The sequence below is a fragment of the Podarcis erhardii genome (assembly GCF_964252035.2).
Source record: "Podarcis erhardii genome assembly, chromosome: 8".
Taxonomy (NCBI): Eukaryota; Metazoa; Chordata; class Lepidosauria; order Squamata; family Lacertidae; genus Podarcis; species Podarcis erhardii.
In genome coordinates this window covers 25,232,913-25,251,973 of record NC_138499.1, presented here as the reverse complement: position 1 = coordinate 25,251,973, position 19,061 = coordinate 25,232,913, and the positions used below count along the sequence as shown (strand labels likewise).

Genomic DNA, 19,061 nt, shown 5'->3' with positions numbered 1-19,061 from the left:
ATTTTGGCAGCTGAGGCGAACCACAAAATGGCGTGAGGAGTGAAGATCTACCTCAGGAATACAGGTGGGAAGAGACAGCAGCACCTCCTATTCGCTAGGAGGAGGTGGCAGCTCTGGCATTTGTTAGTTGCTTTATGCAGAAAGCTCTCAAAGCAGCTTAGCAAGATAAACTAGATAAACTTCAATATACCTACCTCTACTATAGCTTCTTAGGAGTTGGTAGCCATTTCCCCTGTTGGAACTGTACAGACTTGTTAATTTGGACCATGATCTTGTCATAAATTCTTAGCAAAACACTTTCCATTGAAAATGTCAATATCTTTCTTACAGAAACTTACTTTTCAGTATAAACAGACTTTTCTTTTTAAGTATCTATTTATGCATGAGTTATTAAGACCATAGGGATAGGGTTAGAAAAATACTCCTGTCAAATTGAAGTAACCAGCCCAAGAAGACATTATCCATTCTGTTGTGTGCAAGTGAGTAGGAGTGAGAATAGCAATCATTATCTAGACTTTTTAATGACTCAAGTTGGAAACTATTTTTCATGGGAGATCTCCTGGATCCGGTGTGAGAAATCGGCAACATTGAACAGCAAAACACTACATACATTTGGTCACAGTTTAAGGAATCAAAGTCACCATATAACTGACATTAGCATTAAAAAGAACAGGCCGACCTTTTCCACAAGCTTCCTTCAACTTATAACTGTGACTCTGGAAATTGTCACTTCCATTTTTCGAGGAACCACAGCTTGCCATGTTGTCCAAACCCTGCCTGTTGCGAAAAACATACGGTGCAAATTATATATTTATATAAAAGTCTAGTGATTAACAGATGCCTCTCTTCTCTTGGCAGATCATATCTCTCAATCCAGATGGAAACTAAGGACATCTGGATAGTGAAAGAAGGACAGTAACTTGTTAAACTATTCCCTTCAGGAACTATTTACTTACTGGTACTGGGCATGTGTTTAGCATCATCCATGCCCTAAATGTGCATGCCCTAGAGTTTCCATAACCTTTCCTTCAGTTCTTCCTTTTCTGGAGACGAGTGATTCAGCCTTATACTGTGTTTTAGAGAGATTTCATGTAGCTTGATCCAATGCTATTTTATTCCTAAAGGGAATAAAATCCAGGGAATCTAGTTTGAATTGGGCAAACTTCTCTAGAATGATAATTCACAAGGTACTGGAGTAATAGGTCAGGGAACTTTATAGTGTAGCGTGACATTAAATGTATTAATTTTAAAAATCAACAGCACACTCTTTATATCTGCCTACTTTCAACCGTCACTTTAATATAATGCATTTTCAATAACAGAATCCCACACAGCCTTCAGGTTTTAAAACAATACAATGAACAAAGTCCCAACACAATCTCTGCGGACTGGCTAATAACAATCTTTCATTGTTATCTTAAAATTCAGAATGCGAAAATCTGGAGTGAAGTTTGGCCAGATAAAATCATTAAAAATCATTTTGTGTGTGTAATATGGTCCCTGGATTCATGGGCAAAAAACAGTGCTTTAGAACAGATACAGGATGGATTCAGTTCAGAAGAGGCAATTTGGTTTATCCACTATAAAAGGTCATCCCAGTTCATTGGGAAATTGGTCAGTTGTAGCTTTCTTGTCCTAGTTGTGCAGTTGTGATATTTGCTGCTGCCAGGAAGAAAATCTGGAAATCCTTTCCTGGATTTCCTTTACTGAGTAAAGCCATTGCACAACACATCTTCTCTTCATGAGAGACTTGTTCCCACAATGAATCCTGTGACAGGATTCCCATGACATCAGATTCCTGAAGAGTAGCCTTGTGAGCTGCAAAAATGCATAAAGTGATGCTGCACGTCAGAATCTAGCTGATTTATTGCAGCAGGAGAGTTCAGAGGTAACACGAGTAGGAGGTGGTGCACAAAACCTAAGTTTGGATTCTGTTTGCGTTTGACAGCAAGCCTGCCCAATTCAATATGCAAAATGAAACACCCTAGAAATTCACACTTCTCTTAATTTTGCAAGGTAGTTCTCTCCCTACATATGTAGTATCCATGGCTGAAGTATCTTTGACAGATGCTCACTCAACCTCTGCTCAAAAACCTCTGATGAATCTTCATCCCTGCCTTGTTGCTGATGTAGATCTTTACTTCCCCTTCTAGCTTGGCAGGGAGGGGACAACCTTACTGTGGTTTGCCTCAGATGCCAAAGTCTTTTGGTCTGGCCCTGATTTGGTCCCCCAGATGGTGGATGCAGAGGATGGAAGTAGAGGATAGGTTATGGACTCTCCTTGCTCCAGCAAGTGACTGAGAGGATGAGGCTTTCCAGTTTTACTGTTGTTTTGCAAACAAAACGATCAAGGGGGTGGAGAAATTAGGAAAGGTTACAACATTTGGGACCTCTTGGTTTAGAAAACAAGGCAAGTAATGGGAGACATGACAAAGGTGTCTGAAGTTATACATTATACATGGTGTAGAGAAAAGTTATTCTCCTTCTCTCAAAATATTTGGGACATCGACTTGGCCACCAACTTGGATGGTTTTAAAAGAGGATTAGACAAATCTAAGGAGGATAAAACCATCAGTGTCTGCTAGTTACGATGGCAATGTTTTGATTCCAGAATCAAGAGACTTTATGCCTCTGAATATCATTTACAGTGAATCACAGGGGGGAAGAGCGCTGTTGAGCTCATGTCCTGCTTGTGGACTTCCTGTAGGCATCTGATTGGCCACTGTGAGAACAGGATGCTGGACTAAATGGGTCATTGGACTGATCCACCAGCCTCTTCTAACATTCTCATTAGCATAGAGAAAGTTTACTAATCCATGGCTGGTATTTGACCCTTACACAAAATGGATCAATAGGGCTCCTTGTATTTTTGCACTCTCCTTGGGAGCTGTGGCTATGGGGCTGTCAAGATGCGCTTCAAAATTTACCACTCTAACACTGGTCCAACTGCATTGTCTAAAAGAATGTCTAGCGCTGAATATGTTTCTCTTCTGCATTTTTAACAAAATGGTTCTTCTATCACCTTTTTCTTGGAGGAACATCACCGGCCAAAGGACTCATTAGTTGAGGCTGTTGACTGCACACTGCTCCACTACTTGCAGCACGGGCGAGTTCCCAACTGGAATTCTGAACGACGGCTTGGGCTTTCCTGACACAAATGCCTTCTCAAATGTTCATAGCATGCTACAGCTTCAATGCTCTAAAGAACCATGGAACTGTCAAGTACAAGAGAGAATAGCACAACTGTGTGGCATAGATTGTTCTTGGCAGCTGGTCCGCAGCTGTAGAATTTATTCCTGAAACCTATCACTGTGATATCTGAACATCTGGTGATTCTCCCTCATCGCTCCCTTGCCCCTAAAACCCAGCAAACATCACATCGCTTAAGCTATCTCATATGTCTTAAGTTCCTCTTCCTTCCTGCCTCTGTGGAGGTTTTCATATTTAATTGATAGAAAGTGAAATGAACAATGCAAAGAATTTAGAGGAAAAGCAGCAACTCCTGCCTCCGAATAACAGCACCCAAGACAATAGGAGTTCACTGATGCAACATAAAGGCCTACCTTGTTGTTGCATTTTTTAAAAATTGCTGATACGGTAGGCAGAAGAGTCATAGCATTGGGAGATGAATGATCTCATCTGTTATGCAAGCTCACTAGAGACACTGAGATGAATCCCTGTTTTATCTGGACATCCAGTGACTTGAAACATTCAAACTCCCTTTTATTCTTTCCAGGGCAGGTAATTTTGTACACAGGAACAAACCTGTGAAATTAAGAGCTCGCACAAAGGAATGGTGTGAGTTTCCTTAATGGAAGATTTGTTGCACTTTCCATTTGAACGAGAAGCAATGGGCAGCTCAACTGGAAAGCTAGATAAAAATAATTTAAAAAATAAAAATAGCCACTTAGTTCAGAACTCATAGAAAACCCGTTACCAGCTTAACAGTGTCTCTGTTTCCAGTTTGTAAAGCAGGAATAATATTAACCTACTTCACAGAGGCACTGACAGGACAAAGGAGTGGAAGATTATGATGTCCTAAATGCAAACAACAGACATTGAAATACAATTGCTGTCATGAACTGGCAGGACAACAGGGAGGAGGCAGAGGGTCCCAGCGAGGGGTGTAGCCAGGACTGGGACACACTGGGGCAAGCAAGGGATGGGGAAGGAGAGGTTGGTATATGAAGTACTCACAGGGTGATGGAGGATGATGGGGGTCAGCACACAGAAACCAGAGCAGCAAGAATCATCACTAGAGCCAGAGGGGCCCACAAGGCAAGTTCTGAGGCCTAGGGAGCAGCAGGTGGGATGCTCCAGGAAGCTGAGGCAGGCAAGGGCCCAAAGCCCAGCTCTCCAGCTGGCCAGGTGGGGCTCGCTAGCTCTGGAAGGAGGTGTGTGATTCCTCAGCTGGAGTAGGCTTAGAACAGGTGAAGGCCACATGCCTCATCAAGCCCAGATGCTGCAATCAGCATGCAAAGTGCAAAAGGGAAGCAGAGCTGAGGTGCTATGTCTGCTCAACTGCCCATGTTGGTGGACCATGAGCTGGATGCTCCTGGACCTCCTGACTGCTACACTTCAGACTTGAATTTACCCTGAACCTTTGGACTTTGGACTTCACTTGTGTGGATTGACCTCAAATTTTGGACTTGGCATCCTGACTTACTGCCAGGTAGGCCAGGGGTTCAGGAAAATTGTGCTCTAAGAAATGTGAATCACCAAAGCTGCTCTTCTCTGGCATACTGTTATGGCCTGTGGTGCTTCTGGATGTGGTTGAACTCCAATTCCCATCAGCCCCAGCCAACATGGCCAAAGATCAGGGGTGATTAGAGTTGTAGTCCAACAACTTCTAGGTGACACTTACACTACATTATCAACTGCCATTCCCCTTAAAAGAATCCTGGTGACCACAGTTCCCATGATTCTTTGGGGGAAGTCATGGCTGCTAAAGAAGAAGAAGAAGAGTTTGGATTTGATATCCCGCCTTTCACTCCCTTTAAGGAGTCTCAAAGCGGCTAACATTCTCCTTTCCCTTCCTCTCCCACAACAAACACTCTGTGAGGTGAGTGGGGCTGAGAGACTTCAGAGAAGTGTGACTGGCCCAAGGTCACCCAGCAGCTGCATGTTGAGCGGAGACGCGAACCCGGTTCCCCAGATTAGGAGACTACCGCTCTTAACCACTACACCACACTGGTGTGTAAGAGTGGTGTAAGAGTGCTTACACCTGCTTTAGTGACTAGGAACTGCACCACTTTCCAGAAACTGAAGTGCAATGTCAGCACATTTTCTTAATACTTCCCATTTTCCTACACGGAAACTGCAAAGGTTGAGTCACTGAATCAGAGGGAACCTTAATCTGAATGGTTCACTGAATTTATTATGGGGCTGACTGTATCGCAATACACCTGCTGGTATATGAAAAAAACATAAGAGACCAACATCTGGGGAGGGAAATGAGTGAATGCATCTTAATGTCACTGACAGACATACCAAGGAAGTCTTCTGGTAATTTCATTAAGCTTTTCAGGATAAATACATATCAGTTAAAGTCAAAATCTGGGTGGAGCAGTTCATGAGAAGTGAGTTTTAGGAGCCTTTCCTAAGCAGAAGCTTTCTTTTTTTTTCACTTGTGGGAAAATGTGGCACTGCGGAAGAAATGACACAGAAATTCAAAGGAATGGTGGTGGCGGAGTAGGAAAATTTGCCCGCATAAAAAGCAACCCAAAACAAGTTCAAAATGGTAATGCTGTGAACCTTCCAGTCCTACATTGTGCCCTCCAGATGTTTGGGACTACAGCAGTGGTCTGATGGAAGTCCAAAATTTCTGAAGGGGGTCAGATTTGGGTATTGTATTTTTTAAGCTTATCTGCAGATATTGAACCTGGCAGCTTTGTGTATATTCCAACATCCTTTTTGGTTCCTTTTTCTTTTCTCTGCTCCATGTACTAATCCCCCAAGTAGTAAATGATTTACTAGCAAATTATTATGCCAGAGATTTAGTATTTTAGGTTAATTATTTCTCTTTTGAGTGCCAGCAGGCCCCAAGCCTAACGAGTTAAACACTACAAAACATGTATATGATACCATTTCCAGAATCCAGGTGTCTTGGGAAGGGACTCAGCTGTCTGGAGTACCGCCAGCTAAATAAACAAATAACAAAAGTGGACATCATGAGGTGCCCAGAACTTTATTGCTTCTGACCTGTCCAATACATTAAGGGAAGGAAATTCCCATTCACCTCCCCCCCCAAAGGTGAAATGTGGAAGGGAAATAGACTGTTACAAAAGCCAGTACAAGCTGAATCCAGTCTTTCTGCCCATTGTTAAGTACAGAAGCAAATCCATCAGCTTGATTTGGAATTGGGACCAGCAAATTGAGAGGTTTTCTTTAAAGGTGACAAAACAGCCACCCCTGAAACTAATCCCCAAATTCGAATATTGCTGACTTTCCCATTGCTCAGTAAGGTACAATTGCTTCCCTCAACTCTGCTGTGAGCCGCTGTTCTCTGGCCTTCTGTACTTTGTGATAGCAGTAGCAGCAGCAACTGAGAAGTCTCAATGGAGGGCTAAACTCCCCTTCCTAGTGCTTTGAATCAGTGGCGCAGCGTGGGGGGTGCAGGGGGGGCCGGCCGCACCAGGCGCAACATCTGGGGGTTAGGGTTAGGGGGCGCAAATCCATGGGTTAGGGGGCGCAAATTACTTGCCTTGCCCCGGGTGCTGACAACCCACGCTACGCCACTGCTTTGAATGCTCTGTCTCATATGCCAAGGATTCTGGGAAACATCATTTCCCAGGGTACCTGGCATCCATACTAAGGACAAAGGTGTCCTAGAAAATTTGCTTTCCCAGGTGACCCGGCATTTAATGGACTAGGGGAAGGGGGAGGCATTCAGTGTACAATCTCAGATGAATAACTTCTTTGTAGGAAATGCTCTTCAATTGGTGAGGCTGCTGAGTATTACGAATAGGGCAAGTTTGTATTCCAAGACAGGTATAACTACATTCTTTGATGACTTTACTGGAAGAAATCTAGGGGGGTGGGGAAGAAATCTAGGCAAAGCATTTGCAATGTCCCCTTTTCACAGATAAGCAGATGCTGCAGAAAAGCAAAATCCTAACCTCCTTTGTGACTTTATAAGTGTACGCATAATTCTTTTTTAGTTTTAAGCTTGCCCAATATCAACATACCTACACCTGAAAGCTTGTAGGTTTGTAGCATATATCATTTGGCAAAGCCACACAAGGAGTCTCTGCCTGGCAGTTGACTAGGGAAAGAGAGGTGAGGTTAAGTGAAACAAACCGTTTGTGTGATGCTTTGAAAACAAAAAACAAAAATGATCATCAGTGAGCTAGATTGTTTTAAAGAGCTGAATGTAACACTGTCTCTGTGACCTTCAAATTTAGTTATGTTTCCCACCATTCAAATGAAAAGAGAGAAGTTGGTAAACAAAAAGAAATACAACAACAAAAATAGCAGATGGCCAGATTATGACTCTCCTCTTAATGAGACAAACAGGGAAGTAAAATCAAGGGTACCAAAGGAGAGTGCAAGGAAGAAGTGTGAGGTGGAGGAAAGAGTTGACAGATATGTTTTCTAGGGTCCCTCAATGAGCCCAACACAAGGGCAGTTTTTTTCTATTATTACTGCAAATGAAAGCTCTGTCACCAGACCCAAAGGGAAAGAAAAAGAAGCGAATAGATGTGAACATATTACAGTCACTAAGAACTGAGAATGTGTTTTGTGAGTGACAGTGAGTCATTCAGTCATCTCTGTACTTTATCGCCTTACGGATAGATGTTCTGTGACATCTTTATAAACTGCGAATAATAGGAACTCAGGCTTGAACAAAAGAGGATCCTGCTGGAATAGGGAAATTTCCCATCTAGTCTTGCACCCTGTTCTCAGAGTGGCCAACCAGATGCCATGGGGAAGCCCCAAAGCCCCAAAGCCCTGAGCTGCCTTGATGTGCATGGCCAGAAATGATGTTGGGAGGGCAGGCTTCATATTGGGGGGCGGGGTGGGTGAATCTCCTTGTTGGGGGGGCAGAACCTCAGTTAATTATTTTTATTGATTTACTTGATTTAGGGGGCAGCTGCCCCCCTGCCACCCCTATGCCTAGCATGTAGCTTCAGATCAGATTACACGCAACCACCGCAGTGGCGCATCTCATAGCCTGTAAGTCTGTCAGAGCCACATGTCTGGTGCCAGTGTTGCAGCAGGAGGACTTGGCGCAAGGATGAGGGGGAGATGGCCAATGAATGCCAAATGTAGGTACACCAGCCCGCATATTGTTCCTTACCTGCTTCTATTTCTAGTCCTAAGCAATTCAACCTTTTCTTTGGATGACTAGTCGGCCGGTGTGACAGTGGTACCTTGGATTAAGAACTTAATTCATTCTGGAGGTGCGTTCTTAACCTGAAACTGTTCTTAACCTGAGGTACCACTTTAGATAATGGGGCCTCGTGCTGCCGCTGCACAGCCGCTGTGCAATTTCTGTTCTCATCCTGAAGAAAAGTTCTTAACCCAAGTTACTATTTCTGGGCTGGCGGAGTCTGTAACCTGAAGCACCTGTAACTTCAGGTACCACTGTAGTAACTTTGCAAAATACACTGCATGGGAGATGTAGCAATGAACTGGTTTATCCCAGCTACTTTGCCGTCTTATGTAACCTTGCCAGCTCCTTTTTTTTTTTTTTTTTTAGTTTATAACTTCCTTCTCCCAAGACTCCCGCCTGGGGCCTCGCACAAGCTCTGCACAGGCCTGGTCTTGATGCCTTTGGTGCTGGAATCATTAGAAAAAGAAAGAGCTTGGTTTGTTTTCTCCTGGCAACACCCCACTGAGGCGAGGGGCTGTCTGGCCCTCCTCGCCGGGCTGTGACCAAGAGCCTCTCCAAAGCGCACAGGCAGCGCACGAGGCTGACGTCTGTACCCGCCGGAGAGGCCAATGCCCCTGCCAGGCGGGCAGCTCAGGCAGGGCGAAAAGCGCCTCTCCGGTTCATTCAGCTGCTGCTGCTTCGTAGGGGACGTGGCCTCGAGCTCTCCTCTCCGCCACCCGCTCGCTCGCTCGCTCGCTCCAGAGGAAGGTTGGTGAGCAGCCCCGCTCCTCCCCCGCGTTAGGAGGCCGCTCGGGAGCCGTTTTAAGGCCCGAGAAAGTAGCGTGGTTGGCCGCCCGGCTGCGCACGCTTGCGCGCAGGGAGGGCCGGCGCCTCTTGCAGCGCCCCTGCAGAAACTAAAAAAATGTGTCCTGAAGTCAAGGGAGCGGATATTCTCACGGGGGCGGCTCGTGGTTCCTTGAACCAGGCGGAAGCTCCGCTTAGGATTTCTCCCCTTGCTCATAATTCAGCCCACAAAACGGGAAGGAGGGGGAACCTTACCTTACCTTCTTCTGCAACTTATTATTTGTCTAAAGGGAAAGGGACCCCTGACCATTAGGTCCAGTCGTGACCGACTCTGGGGTTGCGGCGCTCATCTCGCTTTATTGGCCAAGGGAGCCAGCGTTCAGCTTCTGGGTCATGTGGCCAGCATGACTAAGCCGCTTCTGGCGAACCAGAGCAGCGCACGGAAACGCCGTTTACCTTCCCGCTGGAGCGGTACCTATTTATCTACCTGCACTTTGACGTGCTTTCAAACTGCTAGGTTGCAGGAGCAGGGACTGAGCAACGGGATCTCACCCTGTCGCGGGGATTCAAACCGCTGACCTTCTGATCGGCAAGCCCTAGGCTCTGTGGTTTAACCCACAGCGCCACCAGCGTCCCACAACTTATTATTTGCCTAGTAGGAAGGGGTAGCGGCAGAGACGATGGAGGGTGTGACTGTGCAGTTGAATGGATAGATTGTATTGACGACCTGCTTTTCACCTTCCAGAGGAGCTTATTGATTATCTTTAAGCATTGTGTGTAGTGGAGAGACGAGGAGGAGGGGTGATGTTTGTAGCTTCCTGGTCCAGCTCCGTGTCACGCATTTCCCTTCCTAGGATGAGTTGCGCTTGCCATACCTTGCATGGTCAGTTTAATTCTGCTGTTGTGTTTTTAATTAAAGCCAATTACTGAACCTGACAGGTGCGGGTGGGGGACAACCCAAGGGAACAGCAAATTGCAGCCAGTATTCTGATGACTGCGGGGAGATCTACCTCTAGATATTCAGCATGATTAAAGGCATTTCATTAAAATGTACATCGTTTGTTTGGGCCACTTTGAGGAGCTGGCGCAGTCAGTGGCAGGAGATGATGAGCGAGACAACGTTTTAGGTACTCTTCCACCATTCTTGGCCCCACTTTCCAGCTGCTGCTCATTGCTAACAGCCGGGACCTCTGGAGTCACTGTCCAATAACCAGGGCTTCCTTCCTGCAAGTATCGGAAGCAGAACAGGAACCGCAGATGACAGTTCTTGGGAGGAATCTAGCATTTCTGGTAAAGTTGCTACCGCTTATTCCTGATTCTGCTCCTCTAATAGTAGTTTGGTACAGAAATTTTATGGAGTTTTCTCCACTATTTATTTCCACCCACTGTCACTAAGGCAACAATCCGGTGCACACTTGTTTGGAAGTAAACTCCACTGAACTGAGTACGTTTCTATTCTCAGTAAAGTATACCTTGCATTGTGTTGTGGGCATACCAGGGTTTTGTCTATGTGACTGTGTGCTTTGTATGGGCTGAGCGAACAGGACTACCAGTTTAATAATAATAAAAATAAAAAATAATAATTTATTTATACCCCGCCCATCTGGCTGAGTTTCCCCAGCCACTCTGGGCAACTCCCAATCAAGTGTTAAAAACAATACAGCATTAAATATTAAAAACTTCCCTAAACAGGGCTGCCTTCAGATGTCTTTTAAAGATAGGATAGCTGCTTATTTCCTTCACATCTGAAGGGAGGGTGTTCCACAGTGCAGGTGCCACTACCGAGAAGGCCCTCTGTCTGGTTCCCTGTAACTTCACTTCTTGCAATGAGGGAACCGCCAGAAGGCCCTTGGCATTGGATCTCAGTGTCCGGGTTGAATGATGGGGGTGGAGACGCTCCTTCAGGTATACAGTTTTTTTCTTGGCAGGCTACATTATTATTGTTATTATTAGTAGTAGTATACTGCCCTATACCCAGAGGTCTCAGAGCTGTTCACAGAAAAGACAGCCTTTAACAACTGCATGCAAAACTAATATTCACTAGGGAAAGTTTTCCAACACTGCCTCTATATCAGAGATGAGGATCCCATGGCTCCCTACATGTCACTGGACTACAACTCCCACCATCCCATGCTGGTGGAGGGATATGTACACTTAGGGATACAGCAACATTTGCAGGGGACACGGAAGGTCTCTGTGCTGGGCAAATTTACCTGAGCAATGTTACCTGTGAGTCTCGAATCTGCCAAAAGGCAGGGAAATGTTGGCGCCCCTATCTCGTATTTGATAGATATTCCTCTAATACACATATATAGTAGATTGGGTGGACTTAACCAAGTTCTGGGTTGCACACAGGCTAATTTTTATCTGCATCAGTTATAACTTGCATGTATGAATCGGATCCAATGCAAAAGAGATCTCACATCAACCTCAAACAGCAAGAGTTTAGTGGCATACTAATTTTGGCACAAGCCTTTATGGGCCAAACTCTGCTTCATCAGATGATGATTTTATTTGAACTTGTTAGTTACCGTATTTTTCGCTCTATAAGACGCACCAGACCATAAGACACACCTAGTTTTTGGAGAAGGAAAACAAGAAAAAAAAATTCTGAATCTCAGAAGCCAGAACAACAAGAGGGATCGCTGCGCAGTGAAAGCAGCTATTTCCTCTTGCTGTTCTGGCTTCTGGGATAGCTGCGTAGCCTCATTTGCTCCATAAGACGCACATACATTTCCCCTTACTTTTTAGGAGGGAAAAAGTGAGTCTTATAGAGCAAAAAATACGGTACTTCTTACACAGAAAGCTCTCTCAGTGACTTACTATATATCTAAGAACATAAGCATAGGTAAAGCTACAATGGTGCCAGGGACTTCCCTTCACCTGCAAATTCTGATCCAGAGGGTCCTTTAACCATCTGCGACTATTTTGAAGGTGCAGGGAGGGCTTCATGGGTGGGGGAGAAGAGGAAAGGGAAGTTCTGTTGCACAAGTGGAAGTCTGTTGCGCAGGCAGAACGGCAGGGTTGGATATTATTCAGTACCATATATTAAGAACACATTTACACAAACCGCATGCAATTCATAAAGCAACCCCAATAATAGCAGCAGATAGCTTCAGCAGTATAACTAATACTTGAAACATTATCTCCCCCCCCCCCAATAAATGCAGTCACACATATATGGCTGGGCTGTGAGAAGACTTATTATTGTAAAGTAAAGCCGGAAGAGCCAGCCATGCAGGCGAGATGTGTGTCACATGCAGAGCCCACATGAAAATTAGATTCAGTCGCATAACAAAAGGAGTCAATCTTTTCATCCAACTGGGTGTTGGCTTTTCCCAACTGTTAATGAATTGGCAAACCAAGATGAACAGCGTACATAATGAATGCATTTTTGCAGTGAGCTAGGCACTCCCAGCCGATACTAAACCCAACAATGCCAAATTCTGCAAATTATTCCAATTTAACAGTTTCCCACTGGGGTCTCCTTTTGGTGCCCCATTCTTTTTTGAGGGGGGAGGGAGATAAAGTATGAGCATATCCAGAATGTATTGAGAGACTGAAATGTCCCCTCACCAGCTATCATTTCTAATGCCCATTTATTATGTTCACTCTGCAGTGGGATAAGTCCTTGATGTTAGGCTGATGTCATTAGGTTCTGTTGTAGTGTTTTTCTTACTAGCTGTGGGGGCAGAACTAGCACCAGGGTTTGTTACAGGAGAAAGTTCATAGGCTTGTATCCTCTATGTGGTCTGTTACTCCTGGTTAAGAGTTGGTAGGTTGGGGGGGGGGTGTCTGTAAGGATGGGCAGTACAGTGGTACCTCGGGTTAAGAACTTAATTCGTTCTGGAGGTCCGTTCTTAACATGAAACTGTTCTTAACCTGAGGTACCACTTTAGCTAATGGGGCTGCCTGCTGCTGCCATGCAATTTCTGTTCTCATCCTGAAGCAAAGTTCTTAACCCGAGGTACTATTTCTGGGTTAGCGGAGTCTGTAACCTGAAGCATCTGTAACCCGAGGTACCACTGTAATTCTACCTACAGCCTCTTTAAGGGAAGGCTCACCAGGATAGCCTGTAGATCCACAGAGGGGAATGTGTGGCCCTCCAGATGTTCTTGGACTACTACAACTTCCATCATCCTGGAACATTAGCCCTGCTGGATGGAGCAGGTGGGAGCTGAAGCCTTGCATTGCAGGGGGTTGGGCTAAATGACACTTCCAACTCTGATTCTGTGAACATGTGGAGCACACAGGTTCCCAATTCCTGCTGTAGATCTGTGATGATGCAGTGGAGAGGCATTAGCCTGGAGGGACCTGAAACTATTCAGCAAACAGATCTGGGGGTTGAAGTTGACAGCTCCATGGCAATTTGATGTGCAGCAGTAGTGAAACTGATTGGCAGTAGAATCTGGACACAAGAAAATACTTCGCACAATGCGTACTAAAGGTATGCAGATCACTGTCCCTGTGTGTGGTGATGCTGGCCGTTGGCTTGGGTGGCTTCAAAGGGAGTTAGATTCATGAGGGATAGCCATTATAGCTAAGGAGACCCAAGCGGGAAGGCTTTGGCCTCTGTGATAAGCTTCAAAGCTTTCTAGAAGCATCTGTTTGTCCATGGTATGCTAGACTAAATGGACTCTTGGTTGGATCCCTCAGGGCACTCTTACATGGTGTTCTTAGGGCTGGTCCAAACATGCGTCTCTCTACAATTGGGTATATCATATCTGTAGGCCAGACTCGAAAGCTCCTGGCTTCCATTCTTACCTCAACAATTCACATCATAACAGTGTGCAAATAAAGCAAACTTTGGGCTTTATTCAACTAAATGATTGTGCAAGCAGAATGAGTTCCACTTGTGCAGTGGGGACTCCCCACCTCACGGCTCACACGTCACACATTAGAACAGATTTAGGAGTGAGGAGGAGGAGAGCGGTGAGGTCCCATTGCACAAGGGCAAGTCATTATGCTTGCACAATTATTTAGTTGACTACTCAGATTTTTCTGATTTTCCTGCTTAAGAAAAATTACATGATCAGGAATGCACACACGCGCACGCACGCGCGCACACACACACACACACACACTTTAGAATGCAGCTTCCATGTCAGCTAAGCAAATCTAGAGACTCTTAATAATTAGACAAACTGCCTTCTTTCCATGCAAATGGTCCTGAGCTGGTTTTCCATTTTTTTCACATTCCTTCCCTGAATTGGCCTTGCTGAAAAGGTCGGTACATCCGATGTCGCAATTTGTACGGGAAAGAACAAAAATACAAATTCTTTGCTTCCCAAGCTTATTGAAAATCAATGGCTTAAATTTTGCAGAGGAAGGAACATAGCTGGAGGCAGAGATGTCTTAGTAAATTATACATGGGGAGAGGGAAGAAAACAAATAGCAGGATATTGGTGGGTTTTTTTTAAAAAATAATACTCCCAGTGTCTGCCCTCCTGGCCTGTCCTTTGACCTGTTGTGTTGACAAGAGCACTGCATTCTCTTGCACACTGAGTTCCCACTATCTTCTTGTCCTGGAATCAAGGGCATCTTTCCGTCTGACCTTTCTCACATTTGTCATTGGTGGCAAATGTACCAGCAGAAAACCACAAGTATCTCATTATTAATGCATTAATATAAGCATTCTGACGGATTTCCAGGTTTTATTTTGAAACTCTGGGTTATTTTTGAAATGGAACTTGGCTGCTGGCGCCATGGGAATAAAATAACTGGCAAGTCACTCCAAAGGCCCTGTTTTGGATCAAGATCTTATTTTTTTCCCTGAAATATTCACAGCATTGGCGGTATGCTGATGAGCACTGGTGTCGTGTAGCAGGGCAGGGTTCATAGAGAAAATGTGTGAACTCCAAGGCTGAAAAGGTTTGCCTGAGAACTGGTAGAAGTTGAAACAGAAAGCTGTGGGTGCAAGCAGAGGATTTGGTGTGGTTGATTTTGTGGAGACGCGACCGAAGGTCTGAAAATGTCACTGTACGCTGTGCATTTAGCTAATCAAAGCTAAGGGATGGGAAAGTTGTGTAAAATTCATGGTCTATTCAGCTGTTTAGGATATAGTGCATTGAAGAATTAACAGGGTCTTCAGTAGGGCTGGGCGATATAGCAATATATTGTTTCTCTCTGTGTGTGTGTGTGTGTGCTATGCAAAACTCACAATGTGGGGAAAACCGTGAAGCCAGCCAATGCATCTGCAGAGCTCCATCATTATTTCAGACATTGTGATATATAGGTATATTAAAACATTTAGCTGGTGATGTGTCACGATGTTGAAAACCAGATATCACCCATCCCTAATCTTTGGTTAGAACAAAATGCTGCTGCTAGGTTACTCATTGGGGCTGGCCTTAGGGAATATATATCACCAGTACATAAACAGATACAATGGCTACCATCTGTTTCCAATGCTGGTCATTGTCTATAAAGCCCTAAACAGCTTTGGACGTAGCTGTCTGGAGGATTGCTCCTACTGAATTAGCCTGGTGGAACTTTACAGTCCCAATTGGAGCCCCTCCTCCAAGTCAGGTAGATGGAGACCAGAGAGAGAGAGAGAGAGAGATGACTTTTCTCATTTGTTGGGTTGCCCCCTCCCCTCCAAAAAGAGGAGAGGAAATGCTTAACTCCCTAAAAGAACCCAGATTGGCATAACATGTGCATATCTCATTTAGATGCATTGCTGAAGCTATAGAATTAAACAGAAATATTTAAGCAGAAATATAACATACGTGACTATACAGTGGTACCTCGGGTTACAGACACTTCAGGTTACAGAAGCTTCAGGTTACAGATTCCGCTAACCCAGAAATAGTACCTCGGGTTAAGAACTTTGCTTCAGGATGAGAACAGAAATCGCACAGCAGCGGCGCAGTGGCAGCAGGAGGCCCCATTAGCTAAAGTGGTGCTTCAGGTTAAGAACAGTTTCAGGTTAAGAACTGACCTCCAGAACGAATTATGTTCTTTACCCGAAGTACCACTGTAGAGGGAAAGGCTATATGACCAGAAGACCTGTGTTTCTGCTCAGTCCGAGTGCTAAATGTTGGTGGGAAGACTTCAAGGAACCTGCTCTCCTCTATTTTTGTACAAACAAAATAAAAAAATTCCTTCCAGTAGCACCTTAAAGACCAACTAAGTTAGTTCTTGGTATGAGCTTTTGTGTGCATGCACACTTCTTCAGATACACTGAAACAGAAGTCACCAGACCCTTCTATATAGTGAGAAGGTGGGGAGGGGTATTACTCAGAAGGGTGGTGGGAATGGGTGATTGGCAGATAGCTGTGATGAGCCTGTTGACGACTCTATTTTTGTACAGTTCTTCATCTTTAAACTGGATACCAGGCAGATCTTGAAATGGGACTTCTTAAAATAGAGGACTGCTCTCTATAAAGTAGGACACAAGGCCACACTCTTGGACATGGAAACAAAGTCACTCCTCTCAGGGGGACACTCATGGCTCCCAGTTCTCTGCATATTCACTCAGATGTAAGTTCTTCTGAAATAAAAAGGAAGTCATTGGGTATAGGAGTATATCCTTATGGAATTTTTCTTACCACCTTCCTTGGGGCCTGCCGGCCTGCCCATAAAGTGGGGGTGAGGTGATTGCCTCAGGCAGCAGATCTGTACACTGCCATTGACTCAGGCTGGCCTTGTTTTTCCTTGCTTAAGGACTACAATTAGCAGCTCTGAAACCATGCTTCCAGTGTGTGATGTTTTGCATGTTCAGACCCAGAAACCTCCCCCTAAATAAATTCACACTTGACTCAAAATTTTGGTTTGGTTTTTGGCAGAATTTAGGCCACAACTTTATTGATTACAGAAAGTGGCTGGTTGCATAGGCTCTGGTTCAACTAGCTCCCTGCCATGCAGGTAGCGCTGACCCAGGGCACCAGCATAGGTCAGCCTAGGGTGAACATCTGGATAAGCGGAAAGTCAGGAACGGGCTAACTCCACCACCCAAATGTACCCCTGGACTCAGGCATGGGCACAACCCCCTCACAGGGGTTAACCAAACCATCGAGTCCCTGAATTCCTTTAAAAGAATACCCTTCACATAGGGATGGCGAGAGCGTTCTCCCATCCCTATCACCTAAACAAGAGCCTATCCGCAACCTTACAAGTTGTGACGATTTGCTACACAGCAGGCGAAACCCAAATGGCAACAGTCAATCAGCCAAGTGGGGAAAATTCCTTCCGTGCCCCTGTCCCAACAACAGACGACACACGACGGCATAGCAAGGTCAAGCGCAACAAGCCCTAAAAGTAGGGAGAGGTGGGCAGGTGTTCCGAATGCATGCGCCGAAAGAGGAAGCTCTGGGTCATGTGCATGGGCATAAATAGGTCCCTCGAACTTTTTAGACTGCGTCCCATTGGCCAGATTGCACCCAGCTTCGAGGGACCTACCAATCAGGTGTTGTGGCTGACCAATGTACCCACTCACAACACAGGGTGTCGGTTGTCCAGGTCTCACTGCAATATGTGCCCTCTTTAAGGGAGGATCCAATTTCACCTAACATTTTAAGTAATAATATATTTTCTTTTCCTTTTTACAAAGCACCCCTTTCTTTGTCTCCTTTGAAATAATTCCCACCCCATCCCACTTATTTCTGGGAAAGCAGTATTTTACAGATGCTACTCCCTTTAGTGTGAAATTAAACAAACCGGAATTCTAGTTTCTGAAATGCCAGAACGTGCATCATGCATGATGTCAGGCACACTTGAGAGCAGGGCAGATATTTCTTAGAACAGTAATTTTGATTTATTCTGGCAATTTACAAAGACTGTGTTTGCACCTGCACCATAACTTTGAAAATACTGCCGCCGTCCTAGACATATTAATGTTTGCATGGAAAAACATGCTTTAGAAGTTTATCATGAGCTAAAACGTCCCTCCATTGTTCTCATGAAGAAAGCGCTGAAAAATGGCTGGCTTGGCCTACGTGTGAGTAATAGGGGAGCCTGGTCTAAAGTGAATTAATTGTTGTTGTGCAAAGTCAGTTATATATGTGCAGCTGAATTCTCTCGGCTGTCCAGATAGCCACAAGCAACTAATTTAAGCTTCCACCCTCTGTTGATGAATAACTGCTTGTTTTTGTACCTATGCAAAGCTTTTGGGTCTGTATCAGGTGAGGGAAGCGAATTTCAGTATTCAGAGCTCTCCTGCTGAATATTCATGGCTGAATAACGTAGATTCGTTTCAGCCGCTAGACCAGCACCTTGCTCAAGCTAAACAAGTCTGAGGTGGGTCAGTACCTGGATTCAGTGGCAGATGTGATGGAACTGCTACGAGGTCACAGAAGCATGCCCAAGTTGTTCCGGTTTTCTCTGCATCTTCCTCCCTTGCAAAGATATTACCTAAACTTAGGTATTGAGGTTTAGCATGCAGTTTGCACATCACTAACACTGAAAAGTGTCTGTGGTTCAGAAGGAGTCCCTGCTGTTAGTTTTTAATGACTCCATGCCACTGTGCATTACTCAGAAGTAAGCCCCTGATTTCCATGGGGCTTGCTCCCTGTTAACTATGTGCAGGATTGCAGCCTGACTCGGCTAGTCTGAAAGGTGTCACACGGGACCGTTAACAAGAGACCCCACAAAATTCCAGAGCTGTGGCATTATGCTTTTGCTGAGAGGCAGTGGGCACAGCCTCCCAGTCACCCTTTGTACCCCAGTTGATGGCAGAGTCTAGATAGCAGTTGGAGCTGAGCGTACTTTCTTGACTCTGTTTAGGTTCACGTCATCCTTACAGCCTGTGGCGTTTGTGGTTGACTTTCTTCTTCGTCTATCTGAGCTTCCCTCCCAGCTGCGGTTTGCTGAGGCAGCTGTGTGATTGCCAGGTGTACGTTTTGGGCTGTGTTTCTTTCTGGTGGCGGAATAATTCAATGCAAATGAAGTATCTTGAGAATTAGATTTGGAAACGTTCCCTTGACAAAATACACTTTTGGAAACA

At 44.9% G+C, this 19,061-nt stretch overlaps 1 protein-coding gene and 1 long non-coding RNA gene across 2 annotated transcripts in view; one reads left to right on the top strand and one right to left on the bottom strand.

Annotated features, from left to right (window-relative positions):
- Nucleotides 1–777: 777 nt before the first annotated feature.
- Nucleotides 778–7,313, bottom strand: LOC309349168. The gene is made up of 3 exons (XR_014159791.1): nucleotides 7,192–7,313; nucleotides 6,085–6,140; nucleotides 778–1,118 (listed from the first exon to the last, which is right to left on the bottom strand). It is a non-coding gene; the product is annotated as an uncharacterized lncRNA (long non-coding RNA).
- Nucleotides 7,314–8,721: 1,408 nt separating this feature from the next.
- The window catches only part of CPQ (carboxypeptidase Q), a 197,679-nt gene continuing 187,339 nt past the window's right edge, over nucleotides 8,722–19,061 (top strand). The window contains exon 1 of the mRNA XM_081874470.1: nucleotides 8,722–9,082. The gene's annotated coding sequence lies outside the window, so the exon portion shown is untranslated. The remainder of the gene's footprint in view (nucleotides 9,083–19,061) is intronic.